The following is a 27,398-nucleotide window of genomic DNA, read 5'->3' as shown; positions in this document are numbered from 1 at the left end:
AAGGAGGTTTGATGGTAATCACGAAAGAAGGAAGTAGAGAGACAGAAGGATATTGTTTTTTAAACAAGAGAAATCATTTATTTTTCAGTCTTCTTTCCCCAATTAGGTGTTGGGGAATTCTTTTGATCATGGTTGCTTTCACTTTTTTCCATTTTGTTTTGTTTTTGAGTAATTCCATGAACGAGTTAGATGTGTTTTTTATTACTCCTATATGATCATACATTTGATTTATGGTGAGTAAAAAGGTCTATACTTTTTTTTAATTGGCAAAGAAAGAATTTCCATGTTATTAAAAATGATATAAAAGAGAAACCCTATAGTGATATATCAGGAATAGTACCTCACCGACCACTACATCTTTACTCAAAATTTTTTTAAAAAAAAAAGAAAAAAGAAAACACCCAAGAGGCCCAAACCAAACAAACTGGGCAAAGCCATCACACACAAAAAAAAAAAAAAAAACCTTAAAAGAGCAAAATCTTAAGCTATTAGGCATAAGACCAGATTTGAAGCGTCTGGAGAAAGAAAACGAACAATCAATGGTCATGTGGAAAACCTGAAGCATTAGGCATAAGACCGGTTCCACCCAAGAGAACAACCGGGGGGGATTGTGTGTTTGGTGGTGGTGGTGATTGGGGGGTGGTGGTGGTGGTGTGGTGGTTGGGGGAGGGGGGAGGTGGTTGGGGGGGGTGGGGTGGGGGTGGGGGTGGGGGTGGGGGTGACGACATAATAGTGACAGTGGTGTGGATGATAGTGGTGGAGGAGAAAATGGTTGAACACAAACACTAATAAATTCAGTTAAAATTAAGTAACTTGAAATTATTTTATTTTTATCAACTTTTTAACTTACATTTTAAGAAGCATTTAGACCCATTTTGGCAAAATAAGCCAAAGCTGCTTGCAAAATAAGCCATTTTGGCGAAATAAGCATTTGGACCCTTTGTAAGGTTGAGAACGAGGATTGGGTGATTATGTCTGTAGTTGGAATGTTGGATTGAGTGTTATTTCCGAGAGTAGATTTTTGAATGTTTGATTATAGTGAAGCTGATTTTCTTTTTCAACAAAGGGGACGACTTGCATGTGAGCTGCTACTACATTGATTCAAATCTAAATGAGTATGCGATATCCTCTGCTCAGGTTTGTACATGGTGTATTGTTTGCTAACTCATTTTTTTTCTAAATAGATCTTGGATTTTTGTGATGTGAAAGGGAATATTTTTAGTTCAAACATGTCGACAGACTTCATAATTGCTAGCTGTGTAACTAGATTTTCTGAAGCGTGAAAAAACTAGGTCATCAATAAAAAGGACTGGTATTTAAACTATGTATGGATTAGTTTTTTGCACCTTGAAAGTTGTCTGAGAAATGTTTAGGTCCTATTTGGAGGGCGTGTAAACAGTAAAGGGTCTAAACTCATCATTGACTATTTTGTTTTCTTTTTTCTGGGAATGGTGTTTGAAACTAGAAGCTGAAAGGAACTCCTCTTACCTCTGCAGTTTTTTTCGAATTGATGACCTCCTCCAACTCCAACTAATTGATGTGGTCTTACTCTAAATATATTTGTATAACATTGATCATTCAACTTTCTTTGTAGTTTCTACCTCTATCGAACTTCAAGAAGTACCTGCTGAATAGCAGTCATGGTCATTTTGTACGGTCGTACTTTGTCCATCCCACAATTAAAATAGTTATCCATGTACTTTTGTTGCAGATGGGGTCATTAACCTCTTAAGGATATAAATGGAAGTCCATTTTCTTTTTTCCTTTTCATTTGACTAATTTATTGGGCGCATAAAGCTTCATGTAGTTTCCCTATGGAAGTCCCCAACTCTCAGTCTTTCAGTTAGAAAGGATAGTTATATCATATATGATAATCTTTTCTTGTTATCTTAGGCTCTTTGCTGGTTGCTCTCCTATTTCTTAAATGTTACCAATGTTGTTGAACGTACTTTCCAGCTGGAAATTATTTACATGGAGTTTTGAAAGTAATTCTTAAATTCTACTTACAGTTGTACTCCAACACTCCTGTAGATTTTGATTTCAAACTTAAAAGGTATATATAAAACTGGAACTTGTTGTTCAGCTTTTTGAGATTAAAACTTGGGGAAATTTCTGGCCGGTCCCAAATTTTACATGGGGTTCCATGCAAATCTTTTTTTAAAGTGCTATCCCATCTAGACCCTTTTTTAAAATACTTTTACTATTTTGCCCCTATCACTTTTCATACCCCAAGAATTTACACCCCCAAGAATTTACACCTCCGAGAATTCACAACCCCCCCCCCCCCAAAATTCACACCCTCAAGAATTCACATCTCCCAAAATTCACACTCATAAGAATTCACACCTCCGAGAATTTACACCCTCAAGAATTCACATCTCTAAGAATTCACAACCCCCTAGAATTCACACCATCAAGATTTCATACCCCCAAGAATTCACACCTTCCAGAATTCACACCCCTTTGTAAAATTTACACCCATAAAATTCACATCTTTTTTTTGCAGAATTCACACTCCATCTGCACTATTCATACCCCGAGAATTTACACCTCTTTCAAGAATTCACACTCATTCTTGGTGTGAAATTTTGGTTAAGTCTTGATGTGAATTCTGAGTGAAGACTTCTGTGAATTCTGGATGTGAATTTGAGATAAAGTCTTAGTTTGAATTCTGAGTGAAGTATTGCTATGAATTCTGGATGTGAATTTCTTAGGTATGTGAAATGTGAATTCAACCGGGGTGAATTTCTTGGGAGTGTGAATTTAGCCCTGGTACATCTCTGGCGGGTGTGAATTTTTGGGGCTAAAATAGCTCTTTTCACACCTTTTACAAAATTCACACCCCTGTAATTTCACACCCTTTTGCAAAAGTCACAATTTTTTATTTTTTTTAAAATTCACACCCGAGCTATTATATAACAATTTAAAATTTATATCTGAACATGTATATCTACGTATACACATATATGTTGTTTAAATATATTTGCAGAGTGAATGAAAAAATGAATTGATCTTGGGTTCAAGCAAATTAATTACGGATCAGGTGAGCCAAATCTTCTGGCTACATTCTTTTGATCATCTCAATGCCTAATTGAAGATCTCAACAACATCGACACTAACGAAATGCATCTACGAAGCAAACCAGTCAACATTAGAGTATGTAAATACTAACTTCTTTTCTTCGTTTTCACCCTTGAGAGGCCGACGGAAGGAATCCACCATGAAAGCACTGCTTTCAACAGAAGCCATGGAGCTGGTTGAGTCAACGGTGACGAAGGCCAAAGTGGCGTCTCCGGCGGCGAACGGTGGCGAGTTTCCATTGGAATCGATTGACAAAATCCACGACCCGATCTAGCATCGAGTACTGGCGGCGGCGAGTTCTCTGGCGTAGATATGAGAAGTGTGGCCGCCACCATTGACGCGGATGCGCATGTCGACGCCAGAGAAGCGATTGCGACCGAGGAGGATGATCGGCTCGTAGGCCTTGTACTGGAGGATCTTCGGCTTAAAGCTCGATCATGCAGCCGTGTAGTAGGTTACAGGGTCGTGGTGGAGGAAATGGGGTATTTTGGGTACATCACATGAAACGGGGCTTGGGCGGAAGGGGTGTGACGAAGGGTGGAGCTGTACGGGTGGATAGGGACAAAAGAGGCCGGCCACTAAGAACCCCTTAAAATTTTGAAAGGTGGCTAAATCATAGTTTTGCAGCCTTGCCCAAGGATTCGAGACATTGTCGAACTTTGCAGAACACCTTGCTGGCTCTGTGGACATAGTTTTCTCTATCATACATGGTAGATTTGGTGAAGATGGTTGAATTCAGGTGTAGCTTAGTAAAACTTTGATCGAGTTATTAATGCTCAGAAACTTTTTGAGCCTTATCATGTAGTAAAGAGTGTTTTTTTCCTTCCTAGGAACTATAGGAAAAATCAAATGTCCCATTTGTTGTACACGGTCAGATGAATGGCCAAAAAGCATTTGACATGGTATACTCTTATTTTTGGTTTCTGCTTCTTATACATGTCCAACAATGCCAACCTAATAGTGAAATGGGCCTAACTTAAATGCGGTTGGATGCCTATAGAAATTGGATTGGCTTATTTACTTTTTTGGTCCCCAAAGTATTTCCGTCGTGTCACTTTGGTCCCCAATATTCCAATTGTAAACATTGCATCTCCAACGTATCAATTTTGTGTTTAAATGGTCCCTGGAGGTCACGGCGTTCATTTCCTCCATCAAAATGAAGGGCAAACTTGGTATTTCACCACCCCATAGCTTTATTTTCTTTTTTGGTCCCCAAAGTATTTCCGCCGTGCCATTTTGGTCCCCAATGTACCAATTGTAAACTTCGTATTTCCCCAGCTACTGCAACACCCCTTCCATCTTATGTTACATGGAGATAGGTGCACATATCGGGTGCAAGTGCATATCTAAGGGTCGGATACCTAAAATTCAAAAATTGGGAATACGTGGATATGGAGCTAGATTTAGACACATGTGTAGAGATACGTTAAATAACTTTTTTTTGAAATATTTTTTTATATTTGTAAATTTCGAAAACAAGATAGATAATTTATGTATGAAAAATCCAAAATACATTTTATTCCTTTGTTTTGTCATCAAAGTATAATAAAAGCCCATCAAAAGGCTAATGAAGGCCCATTTATTTTACAGGATTGATACGCCCACCATATTTTTGTCCACCGCATGTCATGTGGGACCCACTTTCGAGCCCCACAAAAATACAGAAAAATAAGTACTTATTTTTTAAAAAGGTAATTTCAAAAAGGTAATTTCAAACTCAAAAATAATGTGTTTATGTAAATAATTTTTTTAGCAATATAGATTTTGTTTGATAGATCTCATTGAGATCTTTTGAACGATGCAAAAAAAATAAAAACAAAAAATTATTTTTTATTTACATTATTTTTAAATTTAAAAATGTAAAACAAGTTGCTTATTTTTTAAGAAGGTTTGTAGAGCGATGGCCAAAACCCAACTTTACAACCCCAAAGAAATAAAACAAACCCTAAAGCCCACAAATAAAATAAACCCTAATTGAAAAGGAGGAAAAAAAATAGCGCAGTAGAAGAACGTCATTCTACAACGACTGCGGCGACGATTTTTTTTTTTGCCGGGTCCCGTACGTATCCCGCACTTGTGTTGTGTCGTGTCGACAGGAGTACTTTGTCAAAACTCGCAGATCTGTGTATCCTAGTCTCCACCACCCCTTACCTCCACATCAGTCCTTCCACCACTCCTGACTGGCAATTGGTATAATATTGGGGACCAAAATGGCACGGAGGAAATACTTTGTGGACCAAAGTGGCACGGCGGAAATACTTTGGGGACCAAAAAAAGAAAATAAAGCTATGGGGGTGGTGAAATACCAAATTTGCCCTTCATTTTGACGGAGGGAATGAACGGCGTGACCTCCAGAGACCATTTAAACACAAAATTGATACGTTGGGGATGCAATGTTTACAATTGGAATATTGGGGACCAAAGTGGCACGACGAAAATACTTTGGGGACCAAAAAATAAATAAGCCAAATTGGATTACTATAATATTTATTTTTCTGTGACTATATAGCATGCTCTCAAGTCTCAACAAAATCTCAGACATGATTTATAAGCACCATAAAACTGCTTCTAACTACTGGGAAATATCACTTTAAGCAATAGTAACCTTTATTTTTATATGCAGCTATGCCTTCCATATGTTAAAGATGCTATTGCTATCTGAGCTAGCTAATGCAAAGGCAAAGGCTCAATTCATTCGCTAATTTCATGTCCCACCCAAGTAGATGATGTAACCAATTTTTATTCAATAATAAGAAACATTATTATGTTTGTTGGGTTAAAATATATGCTTATCTATGTTACTCAACAATTTCTACCAAGGAAGCACGCATCCATTATACCTAGGGGTGTCAAATGGGCGGGTTTGGGTAAAAATGGGTAAGTTGCAAGTGGGTTGGGTCTTTAATAGGTCATTGATCCATTTGAACCCATTAATTATGAGTCTCATTACCAATACCCAACCCAACCCAACCCATTTATTTAAATGCAAACCCGACCCATCCATTAACCCAATTACATACTATATACTAAAATGACTAAAATACATATGTACACTAAAATGACAGTATTACCCCTGTAAATTTAAAGGACTAAAATACCGTGTGCACTAAAATTACCATACTATCCCTCTACTACAAAAATGACCAAATTACTCCTATACACTTAATTACCATATTGGTCGATCTTAATTACCGAATCACAGCGTATCCAAGTGGCTTATTTTTTTATCTTTATTCAAATATTTTTGCATTTGTTAGTTTTTTGTCAAATTTTTGAGGATTATTGCTTTGTCATGACGGGAAGAATCTAAAAAGTAAAAAATTACAATCGAAATTAATATTTTTTTGAATAAAGACGAAAAAATTGGCTTATTTTTGTCTTCATTCAAAAAATTTAGGTTTCGAACATAACTTTTTACTTTTTAGATTCCTCCTGTCACGTCGAAGCAATAATCCACAAAAAATTAACGAAAAACAAACAAATGAGAAAAAAATTAAATAAGGACAAAAAAACAAGCCACGAACAAACCAACTTTCTATTCATAAGTTGAATTTTCTATTTGATCAAAATCAAAACTAGCCCGTTGCAAGACGTATGTATCTTTTTTTTTGTCTTTATTCAATTTTTTTCCGTCTTTAATAGTTTTGCGTCAAATTTTTGTGACTTAGTGATTGGTCTCATCGAGAAAAATCGAAAAAGTAAAAAATTATGATCGAAACTCATAATTTACACATTAACGGACGTGCTTCCAAATGAGGAAACCACTGACTCCACGAAGAGAAGTTTTTGGGCGTCCCGCAGTACCACACACGTAGGGTGTCCCAACGTCTTTTGAACGGTTCAAATTTTAGAGAGAGATAGAGAAAGAAGAAAGAGTGGTGAGATGAGGGAAGAGAGAGAATAAATTTGAGTCATCCAAAACACATTTAGAAAGTTGGAATGCACGATGGATTCCGTCACGTGGTACTAGCTCGGCATCCGAAAATTTCTCAGACTCCTCGAATATACACGTCCATATAGTAACCAAAAAAGACGCGGAGACTATTCTCTACCCTTTTCGACAAGATAAGATCAAAAGTAAAAAATTTTGGTGGGTTACTTTCATGACCCATTGGGTCATTTAAGTTGACCCACTTGATGCCCAATTAAGACCCAACTAATAATGGGTTAGTTGGGTTTGGACCCATTCTTACCCAATTAATAAATGGGTTGGGTTGGGTCTATTTTTTAGTTGATGGGTCTGGGTTTGTTAATAGGCCTGGGTTCAATTTGCCACCCCTAAAATTTATACCTATAATCCTTTACCTTCCAAATAAGCCTTTCTGTTACTGTTTCTTTTTTTCCTTGTTTAGTAAGAAGATGCCAACTGTTGTTAGATTTTGATTCTCGGTAGTAGAATGCATCATTGGAGCTCTTCAGACAAGGATTTGTGACGGTGCCAAATTTCTTAGTGCAGTTATTGTTTCAACCAGTTTATATTTGTGGTAACTATTGTCTGGTCCTTAACTGTGTCCCTCTGCATTGTTGTTTTTTCCTTTTGTCTTGCCCCTAGTTGCCTGCTTACCCAATAACTTGCATAAGAAATGCTTAAGCCTATGTTACCAGTAGTAGTCCACACGGTTCATTATGCACCAGATGTTTTTCGCCCAATCCATTAGTGTAAGATGGGATATGACAGTATCCCCACTCAAGTACATGAAGCCTTCATCGAATTGCCTAGCATCTTCCCCTGGCTAGCTACGTGGATAGTAGTCCATAAGCGGGCACAGAGCTGCCCATACTGTGGCGTATCTACCTCTCTCTAGAGCCTCTACTCCCCTATCACACAACCACGACAACCTATATGGGATTAAGGTTGGCTCTGATACCATTTCTCACACCCAAATGTATTACCGCCCCAAATTCACAAGGCTACCTCTTTACTATTTGAGAAGTTTGACAACTCAAAGCTTTATGCATACTCACCTTAAGTTACTACTAGATTGGCATCATGACTTCAAATTGGTTTTTGGTTGTTCTTATTCCTATTCAAAGGGTGAGATTAGTGTGTGCCTATTTAATTTGTGGTTTATGGGCAACAATATTTGGTTTTGTGAGAAATTCATTTTGAAGTTTTGTTTGTTCTATTGGAACTTTGCTTTATTTGCTTGAAATTTTTTCTGCCGGCACTCATGAAATTGCATATAGGGAACAGAGTTGGATGAATCTGAGCTGACAGAGTGGTTTGTGAGAAATCAGCTGGATATTAACATGGGTAAAGTTGTGGTAAGGTGTAATCTTGTGTTGTGTGTAGAAGTTATGAGATGATTGTCAAGTCTGTATATTATGCAACGGTTTTACTGATTGCAGGTAAAGCCGACAAAAGCTGGGTCAAGCATTGAAGTAACAGTTGCATATGGTGATGTTGATTCTCTTAAGAAAGCTGATGAACTGATTTCAGAAGTAATTTCCTTTCTCTTTCTGTGTTGATCATTTAACATTTTCTTGTCCTACTTTGATTTTGAAGCAAAAATGATAAATGGCAAACTTTTTCTCAAAAGAGTTATTTTGTTCATCGTATTATTGTAGATACCCCAATCAGGGCTTCCGGATTGCTTTTTCTTTTGTTTTTGGTTTTTGATTCCCCGATGATGAAACGGATCAAGAACACCCCGGGAATGGTTAGTGGTTGAGCTCTGAGCGTTTTAAAATCCTAATAAACTTTCCAGAACCCTATTGCCATGCGCTGGTTGAGAACCAGCGCGCGGATCAAAGTGCTAGGTGTTGGTCAAATAGTCCTGATTGACCATTGACCAGCGTGTGATCATTTGGACATGCGCGCGTGTCCACAACCTGCGCGCGTTGGTTAAAGTTGCAGCCGACCCTATACTTTCCATTTCTGGAAGGTTTTCGGAAGGTTTCCATTTATAGAGGGTTTCCATTAATGAAAGGTTTCTAGAAGGTTTCCATTAATGGAATAGTTTCCATTCAAGGAATGCTTTCCATTAATGGAGGGTGTTTGCCCTATAAATACCCCCCCTCACTCTTTCAATTAAAAGGGTTAGAAAAAAAGGTTACAAAATCTTACACTCAATTTTCACACCTCATTCAACCTCAAAGATCAAAGCTCAATACTCTTTCAAACCTAAAAACCAAAGCTATAACACCTTTGTATTGCATACTGTTTTGATCCCTGAGGGGGGCTAGCAGGGTCAAGGCTAGTAATCAATATCAGTTCTGGCCCTACGGCTAGCAAGGTTCAAAAATCGTGCGAACGAGGGACCTGCGCGCTTCGGTCCTTAGCTCACGCATGCCACTCCGTGGCTGTGCGCCCAGATCTGCATGGGGACAAGGACCTTGTTCTTTTATGTTGTTTTCTTTTTAGATCATCCCTGTGAGCATGTAAAACCAGTTTATTGGTTTCCTATGTTAAAACTACTAGCTTGTATTTCAATACTTATTTCTGTTCTGTTGGAACACCAACTGAGTATGTCTGGATATGTCCCAGAGACCTAGTCATGTGGGAACAAGTACTGGAAAGTAGCCTGGATGGGCGTGCGCAAGTTCCCAACCCGCGCGCGCAGGTGTGCTTGATCCAGTGATTTTCCAGTGTGTTGCTCTTGCATGGGTGACTTGGCCTTTGGCCATTGTTTTTCCCTCACACTATTTATGGGGTGTTTTATTCATTTATTCGGCTTTTCAGCCTTTAAACTGTGCAGTATAAATACTAAATACTGTTTGGTTTGTTCTGGATGTGCACTGGTCTTTCCAGAGCCCAGAGGAGGATAAAAACAAAGGCTGTGAGAAAAGCAAACCCACGCGCGCGTGTTGCCTATTGGCGCGCGCAGGTTGGAACTGCGTGTAGTGGCTTTGGTCAGTGCAGGCAAACTCCTCATTGGGCATGTCAAATTTGGAACAGTGCACTGGGTTTGCTCTTCTGGACAGAACCTGGTTTTATCCTGTTTATCGCTTCAAAGCATATTCATGCTATTCAATCACATCCTGCAAATCATGGTACAGCTTTAATCCTCATTAAACTGTTCCCTGCCCCTAAATGGCTAAAGTGTTGATTAATCAAACGGAATCGCAAATGCCTAAGTAAAAATCGATCTTCGGATTGGGCGAGAGGGGTGTCTTAAAACCCTTCATCTCTCGTAACCTGGCTCCCGAACTTAGATATGGTTATGACAGAGTGGTGCCATCACTTTTTCAAATCAAACAAGCGTATAAAACATTTCAAGTTCGGTTCCTTGGGTGTCAGACCTTCAAACCCAAGTGGCGACTTTGAATTGAGCGCTCATCTGCATAGCACTCCCTCGATCCGCCTTACATCTTTAAGGCACGTTGCCCACAATTATCTAGAAATTGAGATGAATTTTGATGTTCCCGAGCTGTCGTGTTTGGGGCTTGAGAATAGTTTGCGCTTGGAAAACTATGTTTTGAAGGTTCCAATGGCATTGTTGTTTCTGATGAATACACATACTTTTGATCTTTGACAGGGAGTTGATGACAATGTACTTGTTGAAATTTTCTTGAAAGAAGGGGCGAGTTTACCGCCATTGTCCTTAATTTGGGTTCTGCTTTTGATTGCCTGCCTGTTGTACTACTTCCAACAAAGGTATATGCTCTCTTGCGTCTGTACTTTCCTTTGTTGTTCACTATAATAGAAAACGCTTGATCTCTTAGGAACATTTAGGTTGGGACTTAAGATGCCCATCTTACACCACTTCAGCAACTTCTTGCTCTTAATTTGTAGAGACCCGTATTTTTGAAAGTTATTTAAAGGTTTATTAATATTAGAAATTGAGGAGAATGTGAAATATGTTTATGAGATTTGGCGTCAATGTGATGGGATTGCTATTGAAAGGAGTGCAAGTGTTATTAGTGTATATGTTAGTATATATAAGTGTGTGTGGGAGTAGGGGATTAAAATCCCAACTCCTTCCTCTGTCTCATCTCCTGACGTCTCTCTCTTTCTCGGTTTCTCTCTCTCTCTCGTCTTCTCTCTCTCTCTCTGTGTCTCACTCACTCCACCACCAAAGCTCGAAACCCAAAGAACACAACCCTCTCTCCATCTTCCTCACGTGCCATTGAGTTTGTAACTTGTCCAGTTTGGCTCGGAGAGGAGTATTTTGGGTGTATTACAAAGTTTGAGTTCAAAGGTTCGCATGGCCCGATCTCTTTGCATGTTTGCTCTCCGACTACGAGGTAGGGATTTCTTGCACTTGTTATATGTTTATGTGTTGATTTTGCACCTTGTTCGTGCTTTAGATTGTTGGTTATTGTTGGGGTTTCATCTCTTGAAAATCTGCAGAAATCGCTACTCAAAACATCACCGTATCGATATAGGATTTTTGTTAAATCGATATCATCTCAATACCAAAGCTTCAAAATTTATGATTTGATTGTTGTATTGATATTAGGACCTTATGGACAGTTTTGCTGCATTTGTTCCATACTTTATCATTTTGACCCATGATCACTTTTAACACCTCATAAACGTCTTTAGACCTTCTCTAAACTCATTGTTCGATCTCTATTGACTCATTGATGTTTCTGTTCCCGAGACACTCGTAAAACGTAACTTTAGTATCGTTGTAACGGAGGATGCATCGTAAGGTGGTTTAAGGGTGTCGTAGGTTATGCAAGGCATTGTGGTGAGTGTGAATTGGTAGATGGGTGTCCGTCCAGTGATCCGAAAGGTAAGACCGAAATCCATGTTTTTGTAGAGACCCGTAATTTTCTTTATTTAATTTTAATGTTTATAGTTGACGGAAAAGGGTGAAAATGACGTAAATGAGAATGTGGTGGTTAAATGTGAGAGAATATGAAAAATCAGGGGTGTTGGTGTGATTTGTGCATGTGTGTGCCGTGTATGTATACCTGGGAGATTTTTTTTGCTTTTTCCCATTTTCATTTCATCTCTCTCTCTCGGCACTCTCGATCTCTCTCACTCTCACACCAAAAACTCATCTCTAAACTCAAAACCCACAACAATCAACCTCAACTCCATCTTCTACGTGCGTATTCGGGCTCCTATCGCGTTGGATAGAGCTCGGTTGGGTGTATTTTCGCTTGATTTGGATTCCGAAAGTTAGGGTTCGTTCAATCTCTCTGTTTTTGGCTTGGATACTCGAGGTAGGAAATTCTACCTCTCTTTATATGTTATTTGAGTGTTTCCATTTTTTATTCGAACTTGTTTTGGTTGCTATTGGGATTGGATCAAAATCTGTCGAGTAGTGAAAAATCGCCAGAATTCTAGATTCTTACCGTTAGGACATTTTCCTCTACCGGTAGAACTTTGTAGCCGTGATAATGTGTGCTCACTGTTTTGTGTTTGTGCCGGTAGGAATTATTCCTTACTGGTAGGATTATTATTTTTCTTTAAACTCTACCGGTACCATTTCCTCACCTACCGGTAGAAAACTTGCAAGCCAAAGCTTTGTTCGCACTGTTTCCGGTTTGTACCGGTAGCCTTTTGTTACCTACCGGTAGACCACCTGTAAAAAGCCAAATCTTTCTGTGTCGTTCTACTTTTACTTTTCCAAGAGTTTAAATGATTATTTTATTATATATGATAAAGGCTTGGGCAATCATGCATGATACCATGATCATTGAGTTATCCAACTTGGATATGTCCGAATTTGTGAAATTCTTGAAATGATAAATGTGCGCTTCTTGCACGATGTTGTACGAACGGTACACTAGAGCATGTGAACGACACGCATACACTCGGGGCCCATCGACGAGTGGGTGCCTGGCAAGGGATATTAGGGTCTCATAAATAGCCCGGCAGGAGCTAATGCTCGTATTGAATATTCAAGGCCTTACCAATTAACAAGGTAGGTACTTGGTAGGGGATATCGGGGTCCCATAAATAGCTCGGCAGGAGCTTCGGCTCAGACACACAAAAGATACGATATGTTGAGACACAAGTTGAATAAATATGACTTATGAGTTTAAGTGAAAGAAAGATTGGTGATAAATGGACACTTTGACCATGATAGGTTGTGCTTCCTCCGTTGTCATTTGATTTCCTAACATTTGTTCTTTCACTTAGCTCATTTACATATAGGGTTTACGTAGACTTTTCTACTGGGCTAGTGTAGCTCAAGCCTTATATCATTTTCAGGTGGTAATCCGGAAGCGTAGCTTGCATGCGTGGAGTGCTTAACGTGTGGACATTATTTTTTAAAGCTTGCCGAAGAAGTTACCTATTCATCTTTGTAAATTTCTTTTGAAAGATGCATTTGTAACTAAAATTGTAATTCTTTTGACTTGGAATATTGTAACCCTTAATCCTTTTTCGACATTTGATACTTATGTTAATTTAGGGCCGCCGAGCCGATGTTTTAATATTTTGGAACCTTGTGAACTTGGAAGTATAATTATAGAAATGAGAATATAGAAATCTTTTGGGTATCGTACGGGATATCGTGAGGTTTTATATTTATGAAAAATCTTTTATATTTATGTTGAAAATCGAGGGCGTGACAGTTCTCATGATCCGCCTTGTTGTTTTCTTTTAATTCTTTTGGTGCTTTTTTTATCGGCAATAATATACTTGATCTTAGCCAAAAGGCCGAGAAAGAATTCTACACCTAATCTTTTTTTTTATCAGCGATACTAAATTTGATCTTTTTTTCGATCAGCGGCCAAAAGGCCGAGAGTAGGTGTTACATTTGATATGTTTTTCGATCGGCAATGCTACACTTGATCTTGTCCAAAAGGTCGAGAATAGATACTACACTTGATATTTTTTTTAACCGGCAATAGTACACTTGATCTTAGTCAAAATGCCAAGAACATATGCTAAACTTTATCTTTTTTTGATCAGCGATACTAACTTGATTTTAGCCCTACACTTTAAAAAAAAAAAAACACAATACAACACCTTATCTTAGCCAAAAGGCCGAGAATAAATGCTACACTTGATCCTTTTTTTACAGCAATACTACACTTTATCTTAGCCAAAAGGCCGATAACAGATACTAAACTTGATATATTTTTTGATCGGCGATACTACACTTGTTTTTAGCGAAAAGGCCAAGAAACAGATACTATGCTTGATTTTTTTTATCGGCCACCCTACACTTGTTCTTAGCCAAAAGGCCGAAACATATTACACTTGATTTTTTTTTTTATCAGTGATATGATTAGCCAAAAGGCCGAGAACTAATGCTACACTTGGTCTTTTTTTTATCCGCGTTGCTACACTTGATCTTTTTTTTTGATCTGTGATACTACTTTTGATCTTATTTTTTTATTTTTATTGATCGGCGATACTACACTTGATTTTAGCCAAAAGGCCGAAAACAGATACTACACTTAAATTTTTTTTTTTATCGGTGATACTACATTTGATTTTAGCGAAAAGACCAAGGACAAATTGTATACTTGATATTTTTTTTTGATTGGCAATACTACACTTGATCTTTGCCAAAAGGCCGAGAGCACATGCTACACGAACATTTTTTCGATCGGCGATGCTACAATTGATCTTAGCCAAAAGACCAAGAACAGATGTCACATTTGATCTTTCTTCAATTGGCGATACTACACTTGATCTTATCTTTTTGTAAATCGACGATACTTCAATTTATCTTAGCCAAAAGGCCGAGAATAGATGCTACACTTGGTCTTTTTCTTAACCGGTGATACTACACTTTATCATAGTCAAAATGTCACGCCCTCAATTTTTAACATAAATATTAAAGGTTTTTCATAAATAAAAATCCTAACGATAATACAAATATTACCCAAAAGCCATTTCTATTTCCCTTGTTCGCAAATTATTTCCAAACTTACTTCCTTGACCCAAAGGCCTAAAACCACTAGATCACGTTAAAAGAAAGTTAAGAGTTTACATAAATCCTTCATTTAATAAAATAATAATAATAATAATAAGATTACAATTCCTTCATCCGAAGATAAAGTTTATAAGAGATGCAAGATTAACTCTCTGAAGTCGCTTTCAAAATGTGGGATCACATGCAAGCACAGCAACCCATGTCACAGCCTCTGATTGTACTTGAAAAATGATAGGTTGAGCTATACTAGCCCAGTAGAAAAATCTATGCTAACTTTATGTATATATGAGAAGACAAGTGCGAAAAGAAGGAGATCACGTCGATAGACAATAGCAATTAGAGCCAAATATGAATGTACTACACAGTCAAGACTTCTAAGAACTCAAGGAATTTCTCGCATTAACCCTTTTTTTGTCTCGTGTCACGTCTCATCGTTTAACACATCCCTACAATTAGATTCCATTTATAGCCTAATACGCGAATGCCTATACCGGTATACCTCAACATGACACACTACGGTAGGTCATCTATGCCTCTTTGGCAAACACACTACCAGATGAAAAATTGAACTACAGATAATAATAAGAATAGCGTAGTTAAAATCCCACACGAAACTTGTTACTACAAGTCACCATACACAACAATGATATCCCAAATTCTTAGTTCAATACAACCAACATCGCCCTTAGAGTCACCAAGGCTTTTCCCGGGTCTTTTCCCTAAGTCGAACTGGAAGAGAGTCACCGTGGCTTTACCCAGGTCTATTCTCAAATCCGCAGAGCAGTTGGGTCACCACGGCTTTACCCGGGTCTATTCCCGCATTCACAAGGCAGTTGGGTCACCACGGCTTTACCCGGGTCTATTCCCATATTCAACGTATACTCACGATGCAAACCTATCGATACGACTTCATAACAGGGTCTATTGTATTACAATCATTAAGAGGGCAACACCCACATACCAACGAGTATAACAATTACGCCCATCTCGCATTAACATAACTCATATCAATAATAAGTCATCACTCACCATTTCTAACTTTAGTTTGCCGATTAACCATTTCACCTCGCATTTTCCATGATCATCATCATTTCACAATTATTGTTCATGTGTCCTCGTACCACATTTCAATCAATACTCATCCTAAATTCGTAACTCAACCTTTGTGCAATATTTCAGGTCTATCGAACTCATTCGTAAGTTATGACAACTAACCACCCTCCACTTCTATAGTCCTAACTTTTTGCATACTTAACATGTCAATGTAATTTCAGTGGCAATTAAAAGATGACTTGAAAACCTCGAAATCGATATATCATATGCTCGAATTGGACATCGGACGAGGAAGTTATGGCCATTCGAAGTTGGGAAAAAACCCAGAAAATGACAGGAACAGCAGAAAACGAGGCAGCTGACACACCTTCACTCCTATGATCATAACTTTCTGTGTACTTGGAGTTTTAAGGTGATTTTGGTGGCCCTGGAAAGCTGACTTCAAGATCTCGAATTGGATATATAATTTGCGTATGATATCGGACGAGGAAGTTATGACTGTTCGAAGTTGAGAAAAATCACAGAAAAATGGGACAGCAGCAGAAAAACGGGACAGCAAGAAGATTTTGGGCATTTCAAAGGAATTCAACAACAAATCTCAATACAATGATCAATAGCAAGTCTTAAACACTATATCAACTCATAAACACATAAAATTAGTTAAATTTTCCTACCTCAAGTATCAAAGCCGAGATCAAACAAAGCCCTAGCCTCCAAAACTTCAAAATCAGCCGGTTCCTCCTTGCCCAAGCTTGACCCACGAAATTAAGGCTCAATAATGCATATAGAAGGTAAAATGTAGATGAGTTTGTGTAGGTTTCATGTTGTTTTGATGGGTTCTTGAGTGAGAGTGGAGGAGAGCCGAGAGAGAGAGAGATATGCGAGAGTTAGAGAGAGAGCCGAGAGATAGAAAATGAGAAAGAGGAAAGCATTCCTCTGGAATTTATTGGAAGACCAAGGAAAAATTATACCCTACTTCTCACACCACACACTCACACGTACACCTCTCTCACATTTACCCTTATATCCTTTCACGAACACGCCGCACCGTAAATCCACATCGTCTATCTCGACAAGTTGTACGTTTACAAGAAAAAAAAATATGGTCTAAAAAATATGGGTCTCTACATTCTACCCTCCTAAAAAAAATTTCGTCCTCGAAATTCACCAAGGTAAGTCCAACCAAACCAAGTATCATATGGATACGCAAAACCACAGCAACTTACATTATGCAACGGTTCAATTATCATGAAAGTGTTACGTCAAAAACTCACATCAATCAACTAAAACAAATGTGGACATTACTCTATAATTTTGTCCCCTTTTTCGCACATAAACTCGCACTATCAACATCGTCTTACCGCTCCAAAACTAGATTATGCGAATCTAGGATACGTATCGGTTTCTTACCATAGGACACATCGGCTTCTAACATAAGTTCGGACCTCTCTAGCACATGTAATGGATTCGTTTCATACTTCCTCAATACCTATGTATTAAAAAGCATCGCGAATACCCGATAGTCCAATTGACTTCCTGAGACTTCCACCTAGAATGGGCGGTGATCAAATGCCTCTTCCAATTGGATTTCATCAGTAGTCGCTTGGTTATCCAAAAGACTCACATCGTATCCCAATACATAACCCATAACTCTCATTTTCTTTCTAACGATGAAAGCTTCCCTTTCCGCCTAAAACGAGACAAACTCCAACGCCGTGATGCTTTACAAAAACACATTATTCCCCTTCTTCAATTTACATTGGGTGACGACGACGATCAACAAAATCCTTTGGTCTTACGCGGTTAGCAATCTTCAAAGAACTATCTTGGTTTGTTAAGTCATTCTCCCTTGAGCTTCCAAATGTCGTTGACGAATAGATTCCATCGCACCCCTTAACACTAATTCTAGAGAGCCAAGAACACATGCCAATTCCTCTCGAAAGATGCACCGAACACTCACACTAAGTTGGGTCAAAAGAAAGATTCAGTTAGTATTCCCAAATGAAACATGTAAGCTCAAAGATTCGGATAACACCAAATAAAAATTTAAAGGAAGGTCACGAGGTATCCGGAATTCAAGGAACACACATAGAATCCTTAAAGTAGTTAGGCACCAACTCTACGTACCATCTCATGACAATTCGAAGAATCTATAAATGATTAATCATAATCCTTCCACTGCTCCACAAGTCAAATAAACCATGGATTCCCTTTTGGCAAAAGAAAGATTTTGATACTGTGAATAAGCACGAAATAATTAGACCAAGCCCTCGTAGGCAAACTGATACAAGACCAAGAAATTTGTCCAAGACCGGAATGTTTAAACTTCTAACGAATTGAAGCTGGACATTATAGAACAAATCATGGGTCTCCAAAGTTGGGAAACCATAACAGGATTTAATGCCACAGAAAACAACTACAGCAAGTGAATTTGAATTGAACGGCACCAACAAATGGATATCAATGAATATATCACCACAAGATTTGGCTCCAATTATGACATAAGAACTTGAGTGGGGTAGCAATTTCCAACAAATAGACTAGTAACTGCAATGATGGAATCCAAAACCAACCAAAAAGTCTAGGCAAGCAAACGGTATAACGCGGAAACGAGTTCAAATCAGGGGCTTCAATGTTAAGATATCTTAACAAACTGTGACGCCAATGCAGGCAACAACAGCAAACGAAATCTGAACTTAATGGCACTAACAAACGAACTGATATTGTGAGACACAACCACCAAATTTGGCTTTAATAGATGGAAGCCACAATGTAAGAACTTGCGTAAAACAACAAGGGTAAATTCCAGATACACCCCCTGTACTTAGGTCATTTTTCAACTACACCCCCTCTACTTCATTTTTAATCACTCGCACCCCTTGTACTTAAGACTAGTTTGGAACTGTTAGTATTTCCGTCCAAAGTAACGAAAAGACTGAAATATACCCATTCGTATTCCCTTTCTTTGAAAAATCATAACTTATTCATATAAGGTCCAAAAATATTCAAACCAGCGCCCAAACTTGCGTAACATCCATGTGTATCTACTGTAAAAATTGAAAGATTAGTTATCAACCAAATATTGTCCAAATTTCAAAAGAACAAGCTGTTCTACAGAAAAACAGGGCAGCCAATCATGTCTTCGTAGAAAATCCATAACTAATTCATTTCAACTCCAAAAATATTGAAACCAACTCTCAAAGTTTCGTAACATAAAGTATTATTCTCAGTAAAAATCAGATTCATAACTTAATAGGATAGTTCTCAGAAATAAAAAGAAGATGGCTCTGCCCAGATTTCGAAACATGTGTATCAGTTCATATTCCGAAAATCATAACTAATTCTGTGTTGATTGGTTTTGCATGTTCTTGGTATCAAAATTTTCGTCTTTAAACGTACTTTAAAAGTTATGAAGACTTCAAAAATTGAATCATAGCAGAAGGTTTCTCAAAATACGAATTTGTGATGGTCCAGAAAGCTGTCAAGAAAGTTTAAGAAGTTACCGGCAAAAAAATAAGTTTTCCGACGAGAGAATGGTGACGGGAGGTGGTGGCTCATGGTGGAACTGAGGTGGGGGGGTGGAAGAACACCATCCTCCTCCTCTTTCTTCAAATTTCGTAGCTCCCTCCCTCAAAAATTAAAATACATGTTTGACTAGTTTTTACCAAGATGATAAAAAAAATGTTATAACTAAATATATTTACACATGCATGAGTGTAATTCTAGGTGTCAAATTGGCCATGCCATGTGTCTATAAGCGTGACATGTGTACTTGCATGCGCAAGTGGTCCCAGACGCCCGAGCACACGCGTAGCCGAGAAGCTGTCCGGGTTTCGGTCTCAGAAAAATATGAAATTCACACAGTACCCTAAATAAATTATTCTTAGAATAACCCCATTCTCGGAATTTCAAGAAAAAATCCAGAACACATAGATTTGAAATGCCTGGCCAATTGACTTGTAAAATATGTTCGTGACTCTGTCCGCGACGAAAAATTAATGGTAGTGATGAATTATCATTGTACTAATATTTTTAACGTGAGGGCTCTCACGATAAGATGTAAATGGATTTTGGGATCAATTTGGTCTTAGAGAAGATGTTTTAAAAGGGAAAATTCCTGCCAACAAGCCATTACTTGCTTTTCCGTTATTTTGGATGGAAATACTAACAGTTCCAAACTAGTCTTAAGTACAAGGGGTGCGAGTGATTAAAAATGAAGTAGAGGGGGTGTACTTGAAAAATGACCTAAGTACAGGGGGTGTATCTAGAATTTACCTAAACAACAATTGCAAATGACGAAGCTGACACTCATAACAAAGGTGGCCAAGCTAACCAACAAAGTTTTATCCCAAAAGTAGAACTCGAATGAGGGACGAGAAGCATTCATCAACATTAATAGCATATGTGTCAAAAGGATACTTCATCATAAGAATCCAAATAGCACCAAGAAATACTAGGAAAGGTAGAGTGATAGTTAACTTGAATGTCAAAAATCATAACAAGTCAATGGTACAACAGACTTCACGGAAAGCATATTACGACACAATTCCAACAAGATTTAGCTAGGCCAGTGAACTAGATGTAATAAAAGAAACAACTCTCACAGAAACTCGTTTTGAATTTCACCAACCATCATTATGACCAATCTTTTTCCAAAACCAGTTTAAAATCTCGCCGTACACAGAACAAAAGATCAACGACTACACGGTAATCAGGAATGATTAAATCACAGCCTTTGTATGCACAACCTTGGGGTATTACTCAACAAACCAAGTAGACTATGATCCTCTATATTAGATTTTAAATCACGAACAAAGACATTGCTATGAATGAACGAAGTGCTCCCAAGTTAAAAGAACTAACGCAAAGAAATTTAACAACAAGGTAAGGAAAACACCCCAGACAACTGATGTCTTTGAAGGCTAGAAAGTGGTAGGATGTGAGGGATTAGCTGCGATAATCGTAAAGGCTCTCTGCCCACCACGTAACCTTCAACCGGAGGTAGCCTGATAGAACTGTGTTTGTTGTTGTTTCGGTGTACGTTTATGCTGCTGCACTAAGCCCGACTCACCACGCACTCCCGGTCCTAGAGGACAATTTCTCGCGATATGACCAGGTTCGCCACAAGTATAACAAGACCTATTAAGCAATGGAACTCCCTTATGCCCAGACAAAGTAGGTGGCCTAAAATTTGACTGGTTCTGCAAAGGCTGATTTGGTTCTCTTTGTCTTTTTCTCCCATATCTCCCAAAATTCCCCGATGTCATATTCACATTAATGGTTGGTTGCCTTGGTTCCCAAATCTTCGTCTTCCTTTGTGCTTCCTTTGGTATCTCAATGCTCCTTGCGCACTCAACGATCTCTGAAAACTTCACTTTGCGCTCGGCCATTACCAATCTTTTCACTATCGAATGTAAACCCTTCTCGAACTGCCTACACTTCCTTTCTTTCGTTGCTACTAGTTCTGGAGCATAACGAGACAAAGCCTGAAATTTCCACGCATACTCTGAAACAGTCATATTCCCTTGCTCTAATTTCTAAAAACTGGTCCCTCAACTGCTCGCGACATGTTTCCGAAAAGTACTGACTCTCAACGAGCTCCTCGAACTCGGCCCACATTAGGTTTTCCTCATCCGGCTCATTCTCTCGGTTCACCGCCTTAGCCGCCCTCCTAGCATCTCTCCTAGCTCCTAAAATCGATTCCCACCACTCATTCGCCTCACCGACAAGCTGACAAGCTACTATTCAGACTCTCAAGTCATCCTTTGTGATCATTAATGCGTTGAAAATTTTGCGGATCTCATCAAGCCAGTAATTGGCCTTTAGGAAGGCATCACCCTCCCCATCGAATTGCGGTGGTTTATGACAATGAAACTCTCTCATTGCTTCCATGGCACGGTCATTTTTGTTAGCCCTAAGTGCAGGATTCAGAAGGTTCGACGCTGCCAGTGCCGCTACAATTTGCCTAGCAAGATGATTATGTCCGACCCCCATTCCCGGATTTCCATGTGGAGCTTCCCCATGCTGACTCACCTCGTCCTCTAATGGCGTACCCCGACCTAGCCCACGCCCTTGGCGACCACGGTTTCTGATCCTATCCCGTCTATTCTCTTGTCTCGGAGGCATCGTGCTACAAAAATTTAAAACACAAAACAATCAACGACAACAACTACAACTTCACCGTGAGATCAAGTCTCCAACTCCCCCAACACGAGTCAACAATGCGACAATACTCTACGTTCTCGTAAATGCAATGTCACATAGCCAAATGAATGTTACTCACACAAGCACACGCATGCAATGAATTTTTATTTTTTTTAAGATTTTGAACCCATGAGACTAAAGTCTCCCCACGGTCTCAAGGTATTCTAAACCTATGCTCTGATACCAAGTTGTCATGCCCTCGATTTTTAACATAAATATTAAAGGTTTTCCATAAATAAAAATCCTAACAATAATACAAATACTACCCAAAAGCCATTTCTATTTCCCTCATTCACAAATCATTTCCAAACTTACATCCTTGGCCCAATGGCTTAAAACGACTAGATCACGTTAAAAGAAAGTTAAGAGTTTACATGAAACCTTCATTTAATAAAATAATAATGATAATAAGATTACAATTCCTTCATCTGAAGATAAAGTTTATAAGAGATGCAAGATTAACTCTCTAAAGTCGCTTTCAAAATGTAGGATCACATGCAAGCACAGCAACCCATGTCACAGCCTCTGATTTGTACTTGAAAAATGATAGGTTGAGCTATACTAGCCCAGTAGAAAAATCTATGCTAACTTTATGTATATATGAGAAGACAAGGGCAAAAAGTAGGAGATCATGTCGATAGACAATAGCAATTAAAGCCAAATATGAATGTACTACACAGTCAAGACTTCTAAGAACTCAAGGAATTTCTCGCATTAACCCTTTTTTTTTCTCATGTCACGTCTCATCGTTTAACACATCCCTACAATTAGATTCCGTTTGTAGCCTAACCTGTGAATGCCTATACCGGTATTCCTCAACGTGTCACACTACAGTAGGTCATCTATGCCTCTTTGGCAAACACTCTACCAGATGAAAAATTGAACGACAGATAATAATAAGAATAGCGTAGTTAAAATCCCACACGAAACCTGTTACTACAAGTCACCATACACAACAATGATATCCCAAATTCTTAGTTCAATACTACCAACATCGCCCTTAGAGTCACCAAGGCTTTTCCCGGGTCTTTTCCCTAAGTCGAACTGGAAGAGAGTCACCGTGGCTTTACCCAGGTCTATTCTCAAATCCGCAGAGCAGTTGGGTCACCACGGCTTTACCCGAGTCTATTCTCACATTCACAAGGCAGTTGGGTCACCATGGCTTTACCCAGGTCTATTCCCATATTCAACGTATACTCACGATGCAAACCTATCAATACGACTTCATAACAAGGTCTATTGTATTACAATCATTAAGAGGGCAACACCCACATACCAACGAGTATAACAATTACGCCCATCTCGCATTAACATAACTCATATCAATAATAAGTCATCACGTCACCATTTCTAATGTTAGTTTACCGATTAACCATTTCACCTCGCATTTTCCATGATCGTCATCATTTCACAATTATTGTTCATGTGTCCTCATACCACATTTCAATCAACACTCATCCTAAATTCATAACTCAACCTTTGTGCAATATTTTAGGTCTATGGAACTCATTACTAAGTTGTGACAACTAACCACCCTCCACTTCTATAGTCCTAACTTTTTGCATACTTAACATGTCAATGTAATTTCGGTGGCAAGTAAAAGATGAATTCAAAACCTCGAAATCGATATATCATACGCTCGAATTGGACATCAGACGAGGAAGTTATGGCCATTCGAAGTTGGGCAAAAACCCAGAAAATGACAGGAATAGCAGAAAACGAGGCAGCTGACACACTTTCACTCCTATGATCATAACTTTCTGTGTACTTTGAGTTTTAAGGTGATTTTGGTGGCCTTGGAAAGCTGACTTCAAGATCTCGAATTCGATATATAATTTGCATTCGATATCAGACGAGGAAGTTATGACTGTTCGAAATTGGAAAAAATCTTAGACAAACGGGACAGCAAGAAGATTTTGGGGATTTCAAAGGAATTCAACAACAAATCTCAATACAATGATCAATAGCAAGTCTTAAATACTATACAACTCATAAACACATAAAATTAGTTAGATTTTCCTACCTCAAGTATCAAAGCCGAGATCAAACAAAGTCCTAGCCTCCAAAACTTCAAAATCAGCCGGTTCCTCCTTCCCCGAGCTTGGCCCACGAAATTAAGGCTCAATAATGCAAATAGACGGTAAAATGTAGATGGGTTTGTGTAGGTTTCATGTTGTTTTGATGAGTTCTTGAGTGAGAATGGAGGAGAGCCGAGAGAGAGAGAGATATGTGTGAGAGTTAGAGAGAGAGCCGAGAGATAGAAAATGAGAAAGAGGAAAGCATTCCTTTGGAATTTATTAGAAGACCAAGGAAAAATTATACCCTACTTGTCACACCACACACTCACACGTACACCTCTCTCACATTTACCCTTATATCCTTTCACGAACATGCCGCACCGTAAATCCACACCGTCTATCTCAACAAGTTGTACGTTTACAAGAAAAAAAATATATGGTCTAAAAAATACGGGTCTCTACACAAAAGGCCGAGAACAAGTGCTACACTTGATCCTTTTTTTTACGGTGATACTACTTGATCTTAGCCAAAAGCCTCAGAACAGATGCTACACTTGATCTTATTTTGATCAGCAATACTACACTTGATTTTAACCAAAAAGCCGAGAACAGATACTATCATACTACATTTCATCTTCTTTCTTTTTTTTTTTTATCGGTGATACTAATTTGATCTTAGCCAAAAGGTCGAGAACAAATGCTACACTTAATATCTTTTTTTATTGGTGATACTACACTTATCCTTGCCAAAAGACCGAGAACAGATCCTACACTTGATCTTTCTTTTTTATATCGGCGATACTACACATGATATTAGTCAATAGGCTGAGAACAGATCCTACACTTGATTTTTTTTTATTGGCAACACTGCATTTGATCTTAGCCAAAAAGCCGAGAATATATGTTTTTTTTTTTTTATCAACGATAGTATACTTGATCTTAGCCAAAAGGTTGGGAACCTAATCTCCTTTTCTTTTTTTAATCAGCGATACTAAACTTGATCTTTTTTTCCGTTCGGCGGCCAAAAGGCCTAGAACAGATGTTACACTTGATCTTTTTTTTACCGGCGATAGTACACTTGATCTTAGCCAAAATGCCGAGAACATATGCTAAACTTTATCTTCTTTTGATCAGCGACACTAACTTGATCTTAGCCAAAAGGCCGACAACAGATGCTACGCTTGTTCTTTTTTTAAAATAGAATTTATAAGTATCGAATGATTAATTTGATTTAGTTGAAAGATTGATATTATTGTTGAAATGTAGAAATGATTGCATGATTATAAAAGTTACTTGTTTGATAAAGTTGCGTCGTTATAATTCTAATTGTTAATTGAAAATACAAAAACATGAAATTAGGGATTTTAGAATTTATTTATTATCGCATGATTTTTATCTGACAAGCTTTGAAAGAATTATGTGAATGTGAGGAAATGATGCATGTTTTTGAGACAGGAGAAACAAGAAATGAAATGTGAAAAGTAACGAGAAAACAAAATGTAAAAAGATTAATGATTGTGTAAGCATGAGAGGCATGTAGGACAAGTAAAGTTGGTCGGCGAAATCATGGCTCAGGTGTTCGTGTGTGAACATGAGAGCCCAATAGGATCTAAAAGAATGGTCGGTGAAATCATGACTCGGGTGTGTGTATGCGAGGCAGAACTAGTGTAGAGACCCGTCCCTAATTTTAATTTATTTTATTTAATAATGCGGTTAGGAGTAAGTATTAATAATTTTGTGAGCCATGGGTATTTGTTTTATGTATATAGGTGCATATACATGTGTAAGCGTACTCGGTTGATTGTGTTCAAGTTCATGGGCCGTGGACCGTGTGTGTAAGCTCCTTTGAAGTTGGTTATGTAATTAATCGATGGCAATAGGGTCCTTAGTGTAATGGTTATGCAACTTGTGAGAGATGGTGCAATAGCGAGATACTTGGAAGGGCCCTAGTGTAATTCTTGCACTTAAAAGCAAAAAAAAAATCAGAGAACCCCGTTCTCATTTTTTTTCCGGCAGCCCCTTTTCTTATTCCTACGCCTCTTTCTCTCTCTACAACTCCATACAAACCCTTATGCTTCAAATCCAAAATTGAAGGCCAAGACTCGCAAATCTCATAAAAAGGCAAGAGGAAAAGTTGGTCTACGGATAAAGGGCTACGCACTGATCCTAACAAAATCTCGATCGGCCAACTTTGGAGTTCCTAGCTTTTTCGAAATTTGGCTCTTTTGAGGTAGGGTACGTGACTAACCCTCTTGATATGTTCATTTTTAGTATAAATGTTGTGAGTTTGTTGTAGAACCTGAATATTCCTTAGATTATGTGAAAAATTGTGTTAGGGTTTTAAGATCTCACATAAAGAGTATGGGTTCTTGTTGATAGTTGTTAAATTCTTGAAATTTATGTGTTATTGAAGTGTAGAGCTGTTTAGTGTTGGGAATATACGAAATTTATTTGAGACTTTGTATCCATGCTACGTGTTTAACATCTAGAGAAAATGGAAAACACTTACTTGAGCAATTAAGTTTAATTTGAGATGCAAAAATTATGACTCTTGCACTTTGTGATTTATTTTTATGACTTGTGAAGGTTATTTGTGTTAATGAAAGAGTTTATGCGTGTTTGAAGTTTACTGGACGCTTAGTGCTTGGATACTCAGTAGGGAATTATGCGGACGATGTTTGGATATGAATTATCCTATTTGGTGAGATAGGTTGAGATGATTGTGCTTAAATTATGTTGGTCTAGATCTAGGTGGTGCACCTGAGAAAAGCAAGCTGGGCTTGGCGAGCTCCTTGGTGAAAGACCAGAAATTGTTGGGGTGGTACACCGTACCCGATTACCCCGATCCAAGGGTGGTACTTGTACCCGATTACCCTGGTTCATGGGGTGGTACTTGTACCTGTCTACCCTTGGTTTGTGAGGGTGGTGCTTGTACCCGATTACCCCGGTTCATGGGGTGGTACTTGTGCCCGGCTACCCTCGGTTAGATATTAGAGTTAGCGTATGGCTATGAATTTGAGTTGAACCGAGGAATGTTGGGCTAGGTTGATTAGTTGGGAAAAGTATGAGATCATTAATATGGTAATTTATGAACACTTGAGAGAATTATGTGTGGATTTTTAAATTATGCTTGTTTCATGGCACTTATGTTAAACTTGAGCATATTATTTGGTTTAGTCTTGTTTCCTACGGGCTCCGGCTCATGTTGTTTAACCATTTCAGGTGACAAAGAGACGCCGAGAACTTAGTGAAG

General features: G+C 38.4%; 2 long non-coding RNA genes and 1 pseudogene across 2 annotated transcripts; 1 reads left to right on the top strand and 2 right to left on the bottom strand.

Annotated features, from left to right (window-relative positions):
• The first annotated feature begins 1,046 nt into the window (after nucleotides 1–1,046).
• LOC131327101 (uncharacterized) lies at nucleotides 1,047–3,823 on the top strand. The gene is made up of 3 exons (XR_009200178.1): nucleotides 1,047–1,137; nucleotides 2,010–2,053; nucleotides 3,709–3,823. It is a non-coding gene; the product is annotated as an uncharacterized LOC131327101 (long non-coding RNA).
• A 10,391-nt stretch (nucleotides 3,824–14,214) lies between these two features.
• LOC131328219 (U2 spliceosomal RNA) lies at nucleotides 14,215–14,381 on the bottom strand (annotated as a pseudogene).
• Nucleotides 14,382–14,864: 483 nt separating this feature from the next.
• On the bottom strand, nucleotides 14,865–17,973 carry LOC131327004 (uncharacterized). The gene is made up of 2 exons (XR_009200152.1): nucleotides 16,598–17,973; nucleotides 14,865–16,421 (listed from the first exon to the last, which is right to left on the bottom strand). It is a non-coding gene; the product is annotated as an uncharacterized LOC131327004 (long non-coding RNA).
• Nucleotides 17,974–27,398: the final 9,425 nt, after the last annotated feature.

Source organism: Rhododendron vialii, chromosome 5a, assembly GCF_030253575.1.
Source record: "Rhododendron vialii isolate Sample 1 chromosome 5a, ASM3025357v1".
In the NCBI taxonomy this organism is placed as follows: Eukaryota; Viridiplantae; Streptophyta; class Magnoliopsida; order Ericales; family Ericaceae; genus Rhododendron; species Rhododendron vialii.
Note: the sequence above shows the minus strand (reverse complement) of the source record. Positions and strands in the feature narration are given on the sequence as shown.